Below are 8,895 nucleotides of genomic sequence, written 5' to 3' on the forward strand. Positions count from 1 at the left end.
TATTACCCTGTATCATCATAATCCATGCAACAGTATTATTTAAACAAAGATTTGCCTCGTAGGGTAAAACGTAGGGTAATAAGAAATATTCTTAGGGTAATGTAGGCTTTTCTGGACGCTGTCGTGGGGTATTTTCAAAAATTGGTTGGCAACACTGCCTCGGCCTCGGGCACTTGCGCTGGAGCCTGGAAGCGGCTTCTCGGTGCAGGCCAGGGTGGATAAAGGATGTGGTAAAAAGCGGGAAAATTATAAAGTCCAAGTGGGAACGATTGAAGTCATGGCGTTTTTTTTTCATTTTTCGGACCTCGAGAAAAGCGTGCACGTTACAATCGAGGGCGCGTTATATTCGAGTAAATTTGTCCCATCACCCACATAAAGAATGGTGCAGCAGTTATTAACGTATTTATCTCAAGTTTTGTAGAATTTAAACTGGTTGAACCTATTTTTGGGAAGAAAATATTTAAAAAAAAACAACCTTTAAGAATATCGAAGTATGTTGGCTCTTACTTTTTTGGGATTGATGAAGTGTTCTCTAGCTAAATAAATAATGCTGACCTTTCGTGTGGGCATTAATATGCCATGAATTCAGTTGCAAATGAATTAATTGTTTGTAGTACCATGTCGCCCTGTGACAATCGCGAGATGGTAGAACATATATGACAAATAAATAGCTTCAACACTGTTAACACAACCTTTTGTTGCGACTTTATTTTGCACAGTGAAGGTTACGAATGCCTCTGCGCTATCCAATTCGCACACCCCTACAAATAAAGTGAAAAAGAGGGGTCAATCTGGTAACCAGTTGGGCCATCTGGTGACCAGTTTGGTCAATCTGGTTACCAGTTGGACCAGCTTGGCCAGTCTGGTGACCAGTTTGGTCAATCTGGTTACCAGTTGGACCAGTTCGGCCAGTCTGAGGACCAGTTTGGCCAATCTGGTGACCAGTTTGGCCAATCTGGTGACCAGTTTGGTCAATCTGGTTGCCAGTTCAGCCAGTGTGGTGACCAGTTAGGTCAATCTGGTGACCAGTCAGGCCAATCTGGTGACCAGTTCGAAGGCAATCTGGTGACCAGTTAAATCAATATGGTTACCAGTTAGACCAGTCTGACTACCAGTTCCACCAGTTTGATTTCCAGTTAGACCAGTATGACCAGTCCAAATACCAGTTTGACCAGTTTAAATACCAGTATGACCAGTTAGATTTTCAAACTGGTCTTTCCAATAGGGTCTTGGCCTAAAAATCTGGTCTGGCTTTTTCACGTAAATTTACGCTGGCCTACAGATCACGAAGGGTACACAATCCCTCCGCAAACAGTTCTGAGAATTCACCACCCAATCCTCTACACCGTCGACGCGGTGGACGTCTTCCAGACTGTCGAGCGGCATGACCAAAAGTTCTCGCCCAATTCCTCCCAAGAGGGGCGCGGGACTTCCTCTCACCACGAGCAAAGGCAACTGAGCGCGCCTTCCTGCGAACCCGTAGCATTCCCAGCAACCGCCGCCTATTGTCGCAAGTACCCCCGCAACTTGACGTCGGACTGCTGAACAGTTGCTGTCGGGAAACACCTTTTGAACTTCACGTCATCCATGACCGAGTAGACGGCCCCCGTGTCAACTTCCATGCGCAGCATCTGACCTAGAGTCACTCTAGCACATAAGGGCGGTACCCGTTGTTCCAGAACGTTCACGACTTCGGTTTGCGCCAGGACAACAGCATCCCCCGCCGACCCGTGTTCCAATAAACACAAGCTGTCGACATCTGTCCGTCCAGTCTCTTCGCCGGAGGCTGTCTCCACCCCCATCACGGTGCGTCGAACGTTGTTTCCCGCCTGTTCGCCGCCATGTTGTCTGCCAGTGACCGTCGTGTCCTCCAAATTTTTCGTTTTTTGCTTTTACGGACATTTACTAGCCGCATGTCCTTTCTCCTGGCAAGAAAATCACTGCAGCTTTTGGAATCTGCACGAAGACTCATGGTGCCGCCCATCACAACCATGACAGTCATCGGCCGCCTCCCTTGCTCTCGATACTCGATGCAGAGTCGTCTCTGCCGCCTGGCCAGTCATTAGTTCCGCTCCCCTGGCCGCTGCCTCCGCACTCGAAACAGTCTCTACGGCTCGGTCCAGTGTGGATTCGGGCTCCTTCAAAAGCTTCCTTCTCATTAGGTCGCTCCGAATGCCGAAGACGAGCCTGTCCCTTAGGTTGTTGTCCAGCTCCCGACTGAACTCACATGGATCCGGCAGATTACTCAGCTCGACGATGAAATCTTTAATTGCTTCACCTTCGTTCTGCGTTCGGCAATAGAAGTGGTAGCGTGGGACAATCACGGGTGGCCTTGGAGCATAATGATCCGTAAGCAGCTGTAAACTTTCGATGAGTGGAACTGCATTTGGGCGTCTGGGTGCCGCAAAACTCCGGAGCAGAGAATACGTTGGTCTTCCGCACGAACTCAGGAATACTGCACGATATTGCCGCGCGCAGGGCTGAGAAAGCAACGTTCGGCCACGGACCTCTAGAAAGTTCTCGTTTATTCATGTTCCGCACGTAACTTTTATAATTTATTCCTGCTTTTGTTTTCTAGAAAGTTCGTCTTCATTCTCGCCCCGAGAACGCAACCCTCGAATCGCTTTTGCGGAATCTTCAAGATAGCGACGCACTCTAGATAAGAGGTCGCCCGCGACCTTGTCGAGTCAGTTTCGCCCCAGCGTTCGACCCTGCTCTTTCGCCGACTTCGACGCCCGCGACGCTCTGCTGTTATCTTTTGGTTCCTTTTTATGTTTGGGCACAAGTTCGCCCTATTAAACGTTTCGTTCCTTTACTTATTTGCCGCCTCATCACTTGTCCTTTGTTACATTTTGGTGGAGGTGCGGGGTAACACCTTATGCCTCTTCGCCGTGCCCCTCCGAGGACCCGTTCGGCAAGTGCTATTTTAAGACGACCTTTTTGAAGAAGAGACAGGGCCCCGGGCAAGCCAGCGCCTCCGAAGACAACCACCAGAGCTTGGTCCACTGCCGGACAAGGTCAAGAAGCCACCGAAGCCGACGATGGACTCCACGGCCCAGCCGACGGAAAACCCCCAAGCAGCACCGTCCTACGTCTTCCTGCCTGTGGTTCCGCGTGTGCCGACGCCGTTCTACGGTGAAATTTACGAGGACGTAGAAGACGGGCTGCAGCACTACGAACGTGTAGCACGCCATAATGGATGGACCACTGAGCAGCGCCTCCAAAACCTCTACTTCTCTTTGGAGGGTACCGCGAGGCAGTGGTTCGAGAACCACGAGCCGTCGCTTACGTCGTGGGACACCTGTATCGCCGGCCTGAAAGAGACATTTACGAGCCAGACATGACGACAGCAAGCGGAAGAACTCCTGCAAATAAGAACTCAAGGGCCCAACGAAACGGTCACCAGCTTCGTTGAAGACGTCCTCCGCCTGAGCAACCGCGCCGACCCTGAGTCCATCGAGGAGAAGAAGCTGCGCGTGCTGATAAGAGGAGTGAGGAGTGACATCTTCGGCGGCCTTGTTCGCAATCTACCAACTACTGTCGGTGAATTCGTTACCGAGGCAACTAACATCGAGCGTGCCCTGTCAATCCGAGCCAGCCACTACAACCGACTCGCCGGCACGCCTGTTGCGTCGACGCTGACACCTTCCCGATTCGACGAGCGCGGCTCCCGTGCTGACAATATTCGTGCAATTGTCCGCGACATCGTCCGGGAGGAGCTTCGGAAGCTGCTGCCTGCGGCCAACCAGCCGGCTGAGCGCGTCGATAGCCGAAGTGGTGAGCGAAGAAGTCCAGCAGGCAATTCAACCGGAGGCTCCTGCCAGCGTAGCACCACTCGAAGAGCCCGCCCTGACCTACGCCGCAGTGGCCCGACGGCCACCGTCTCCTCCTCCAGCCTCTGTTGCGCCGCCCCGACGTCGTTCTCATGCGCCGCAGCACGACCGTTGCCGAGACGACCAGGTTCAGTACGCCGCCCAAGGGCCCCGCGCACCTGGGAAGAACGACGTGTGGCGAACGCCCGACCGACGCCCTCTGTGTTTCCACTGCGTAGAAGCAAACCACACCTACCGCCAATGCCCATACCGACGACTCGGGCTGCGGGGGTTCCACCCAATCGACCCGCGCCCCCGGTATGGTGAACGCCCTCGGGAGATCGACGAGTACCTGCGAAGACCCCAGTCCCCCGAGCCTGCGTCCCGCCGAGTGCTCCGATCGTCGTCACCGCGACGTTCAGCTTCGCCCATGCACCGACCCCGACGTGAAAGCCTGTCGCCCCTCGCTCCTCGCCGGGGAAACTAGGCGCGGCAACCCTTGGAGGTGGAGTTGCCGAGTGCTCCGGTCGTCGTCACCGCGACGTTCAGCTTCGCCGATGCACCGACCCCGACGTGAAAGCCTGTCGCCCCTCGCTCCTCGCCGGGGAAACTAGGCGCGGCAACCCCTGGAGGTGGAGTTGCCTAAGACGACCGACATAAAGAGCCTTCAAGAACGACGGAGCGCTCCCACTCTCCCGAGGCTACGCATCACAACGACGCTCCTGCTTCGGTGTCCAACAACCTAAACGTTGTTATTGACGGCCTGGACTCATCGGCACTCGTGGGCACCGGAGCAGACTATTCAGTCTTGAGTGGGAGGCTCTCCCGCCGCCTTCGAAAAGTCATGACGCCGTGGGATGGACCACAAATAAGAACCGCCGGAGGACACCTGATTACACCAGTCGGGAGATGCACCGCTCGCGTCGAGATTCACGGCGAAACATGCCCTGTGAAGTTCGTCGTTCTGCAAGGCTGTTCGAGGGACGTCATTCTCGGAATGGACTTCCTGTGTGAATACGGCGCCATCATCGACCATGCCGAGAACAAGCTGACGCTTCGGAAGCCTGTCCCATCGATGGAAAATACCAAATCGACGTTAGCTGCAGTGCGAGTCCTCGCCAGCCACGTAAACCTGCCGCCGCTGTCGAGTGTCTTTGTGCCCGTCGGGATCGAAGGAGCCACCTGCGGTGTAGCATTGCCGGAAGGAAGCGTCCAACTTCCCCTCGGACGAGGGATTGGCATTGCAAGAGGCCTAACCGAGCTCCAGGACGGGCGTACCGTAGCCCTTGTCACCAACTTCCGGCAAGAGTCGTAGCACCTTACAAAGGGTACGGCTGTGGGCTACGTCGAGAAAATTGAAGACAGCCGCGATCGCCGTGATGTCAGAAGACGATCCTTCGTCGCAGAACGAGACAATCACGTCCTCAGAGCTCGACATCGACCCGTCCCTCCCAGTCCCACAACGACGACAACTTCGTGACCTTCTCGCCGATTTCAGTGAGTGCTTCTCCGCATCGTCGAAGGTGCGCCAAACGACGGTTGCGAAACATCGGATAATTACTGATGACGACGCACTCCCTTTGCATCGGCCGCCGTACAGGGTCTCCGTGAAAGAAAGGGGAGCCATCCAGCAGCAGGTACAAGAAATGCTCGACGACATTGTCCAGCCCTCGAGCAGTCCGTGGGCTTCACCGGCAGTCCTGGTGAAAAAGAAAGACGGGAATCTTCGGTTCTGCGTGGACTATCGCCGACTGAACGCCGTTACAAAAAAGGACGTCTACCCGCTGCCACGCATCGACGACACCCTGGACCGGCTGCGCCACGCCCGATACCTTTCGTCGATGAACTTGAAGAGCGGGTACTGGCAGATTGAGGTCGACGAACGAGATCGTGAGAAGACAGCCTTCGTCACGCCGGACGGACTGTATGAGTTGAAAGTAATGCCGTTCGGGCCGTGCACAGCGCCGGCAACAGTCCAGCGCGTTATGGATACCTTCCTTGCCGGCTTGAAATGGCAAAGCTGTCTCGTCTACCTCGACGATGTTGTGGTGTTCGCAAGCGAATTCGACGAGCACCTGAGACGACTGCGAGCCGTGCTACAGGCCTTTAAAGCCGCTGGGCTGACCCTCAAGCCTTCCAAGTGTCGGTTCGCCTATGGTGAGCTGAATTTCTTGGGCCACGTCGTGAGTGCTCAGGGTGTAAGCCCTGATCCCGCCAAGACGTCCGCTGTCGTCGAGTTCCCGAAGCCATCAGACAAGAAGACCGTTCGAAGATTCCTTGGGCTGTGCGCCTATTACAGACGTTTCGTTCGTGACTTCGCGCAAATTTCTGCATCGCTGACGCTTCTGACTAAAGACAGCATGCAGTTCCAGTAGGGAGAGTAGCAAGACCAAGCGTTCGACAAACTCAAGCGAAGGCTCCAGTCGCCCCCTATCTTCGGACATTTTGACCAGTCGGCGGAGACTGAAATCCACACGGACGCCACCAATACCGGTCTCGGTGCGGTACTCGTTCAGCGACAAGAAGGGGCAGAAAGAGTAATTGCTTACGCCAGCCGGGCGCTGTCTAAGGCAGAACATAATTATTCAACGACCGACAAAGAACATCTTGCTGTCGTCTAGGCGATAACCAAGTTCCGCCCTTATTTGTACCGGATCTCGTTTCGCGTAGTCACGACCACCACGCCCTCTGCTGGCTCGCAAACCTCAAGGATCCGTCCGGACGCCTCGACCGCTGGAGCCTTCGACTGCAGGAATTTGACGTAACCATTGTGCATAAGTTCGGCCGCAAGCATAATGACGCTGACTGTTTGTCTAGGGCTCCAGTCGAACCTCCAATCTCCGGCGCCGATGACGATGACGACGCCCGCTTTCTAGGCGCAGTTAACGCTACCGACATGACGGCACTGCAACGCGACGACGCGGAACTTAGCTCCGTGATCGACCACCTCGAAGGTCGAGGAGGCTCTGTCCCACGGGTCTTTTATCGGGACCTACCGAGCTTTGTCCTGTGGCGAGGCGTGCTCTTCAGAAAGAATTTCGGAACCAGCGAAACGCCCTGGCTACTGGTTGTCCCGCCGCCGCCAGAAATTTTTCAAGCGTGCCACGACGACCCAACGGCCGGACATCTGGGCTACAGCAGGACCCTTGCCCGGATTCGTGACAAGTACTACTGGCCAAAGCTTCTGAAGATCGTCCATCTCTACAAAGGATCGTGCCATGAGTGCCAGCGATACAAGAAACCGCCGTCAAAGCCAGCAGGTCTCCTTCAGCCGATTACCCCGCCAACCAAGCCCTTCCAGCAAATTGGAATGGATTTGCTGGGTCCTTTTCCACCGTCGAGGATGGGGAACCTTTAGATAATCGTCGCCACCGATTATCTTACTCGGTACGCCGAGACGAAAGCCCTTCCTTCGGGGACTGCTGTCGAAGTCGCCAAGTTCTTCATCGAGTCCATCGTCCTCCGGCATGGCACCCCTGAAGTACTGATCACAGACCGAGGGTCATCGTTCATGGCACAGTTGACCCAAGAGATCCTTCGTCGAAGCCACACCGAACACCGTCGAACAACGGCATACCATCCGCAGACCAACGGGTTGACGGAGCGGCTCAACAAAACAATCGCCGACATGGTGTCTATGTACAGTCTCCGGCGATATGAAAGACCGACTGGGAGCGCGTGGCCGAGGCGGTTGCTGGCGGGGGCGCTGCGAGCGCTCCGGGCAATTCCATTCTGCTTCGAGGGGAGGACGCTCACTCGGGGCTCAGCACAAACTGATAAGCGCGCGCTTTAGCTGAGCCCCGACTGAGCGTCCTCCCCTCGAAGCAGAACGGAACTGCCCGGAGCGCTCGCAGCGCCCCCGCCAGCCACCGCCTCGGCCACGCGCTCCTAGTGGGTCTTTCATATCGCCGGAGACTGTACGTCGGCGTGGAGCACAAGACCTGGGACGAAGTGCTGCCCTACGTCACGTTCGCCTACAACACAGCAGTGCAAGAGACCACAGGAGTGACGCCCTTCCAGCTGGTGTATGGCCGGGCGGTGACGACTATGCTAAACTCTATGTTGCCGCACGAGTCGGTCGACAACGGGAGCGATGACGCCCAGGTGGTTGCTCAACGGGCAGGAGAGGTCCGCCAGCTAGCCAGACTACGAATTCAAGACCAGCAACATGTCGACGCTCGCCGGTACAATCTTCGTCACCGCGACGTCCACTTCCAGCCCGGAGACAGAGTTTGGGTGTGGACGCCGATTCGTCGTCGCGGTCTCAGCGAAAAACTCCTGAAGCGCTACTTTGGGCCTTAGAAGATCATCCGACGCCTCGAAGACTTGAACTACGAAGTCCTTCCCGACGGAACACGACCATCAACGAGACGTCAGCTGCGACCCGAGGTGGTGGACGTCGTCCGGCTGAACCCGTATTCCGACCGTTAAAGCTTTCTGACTCTCGTCGACGATTGAACTGTGAACTGTGAACTGTAGCACGCGATTTCGCAGTCCTTTTGTTGCGGATTTGGTATTGTTTTCCTTTCGTTTTCTGTTGCATCGGGACGATGCACTTTTAAAGGGGGGGATAATGCCGCGCGCAGGGCTGAGAAAGCAACGCTCGGTCACGGACCTCTAGAAAGTTCTGGTTTATTCATGTTCCGCACGTAACTTTTATAATTTATTCCTGCTTTTGTTTTCTAGAAAGTTCGTCTTCATTCTCGCCCCGAGAACGCAACCCTCGAATCGCTTTTGCGGAATCTTCAAGATAGCGACGCACTCTAGATAAGAGGTCGCCCGCGACCTTGTCGAGTCAGTTTCGCCCCAGCGTTCGACCCTGCTCTTTCGCCGACTTCGACGCCCGCGACGCTCTGCTGTTATCTTTTGGTTCCTTTTTATGTTTGGGCACAAGTTCGCCCTATTAAACGTTTCGTTCCTTTACTTATTTGCCGCCTCATCACTTGTCCTTTGTTACATTTTGGTGGAGGTGCGGGGTAACACCTTATGCCTCTTCGCCGTGCCCCTCCGAGGACCCGTTCGGCAAGTGCTATTTTAAGACGACCTTTTTGAAGAAGAGACAGGGCCCCGGGCAAGCCAGCGC

Source organism: Ixodes scapularis, unplaced genomic scaffold, assembly GCF_016920785.2.
Source record: "Ixodes scapularis isolate PalLabHiFi unplaced genomic scaffold, ASM1692078v2 PGA_scaffold28__5_contigs__length_5199819, whole genome shotgun sequence".
Lineage (NCBI taxonomy): Eukaryota > Metazoa > Arthropoda > Arachnida > Ixodida > Ixodidae > Ixodes > Ixodes scapularis.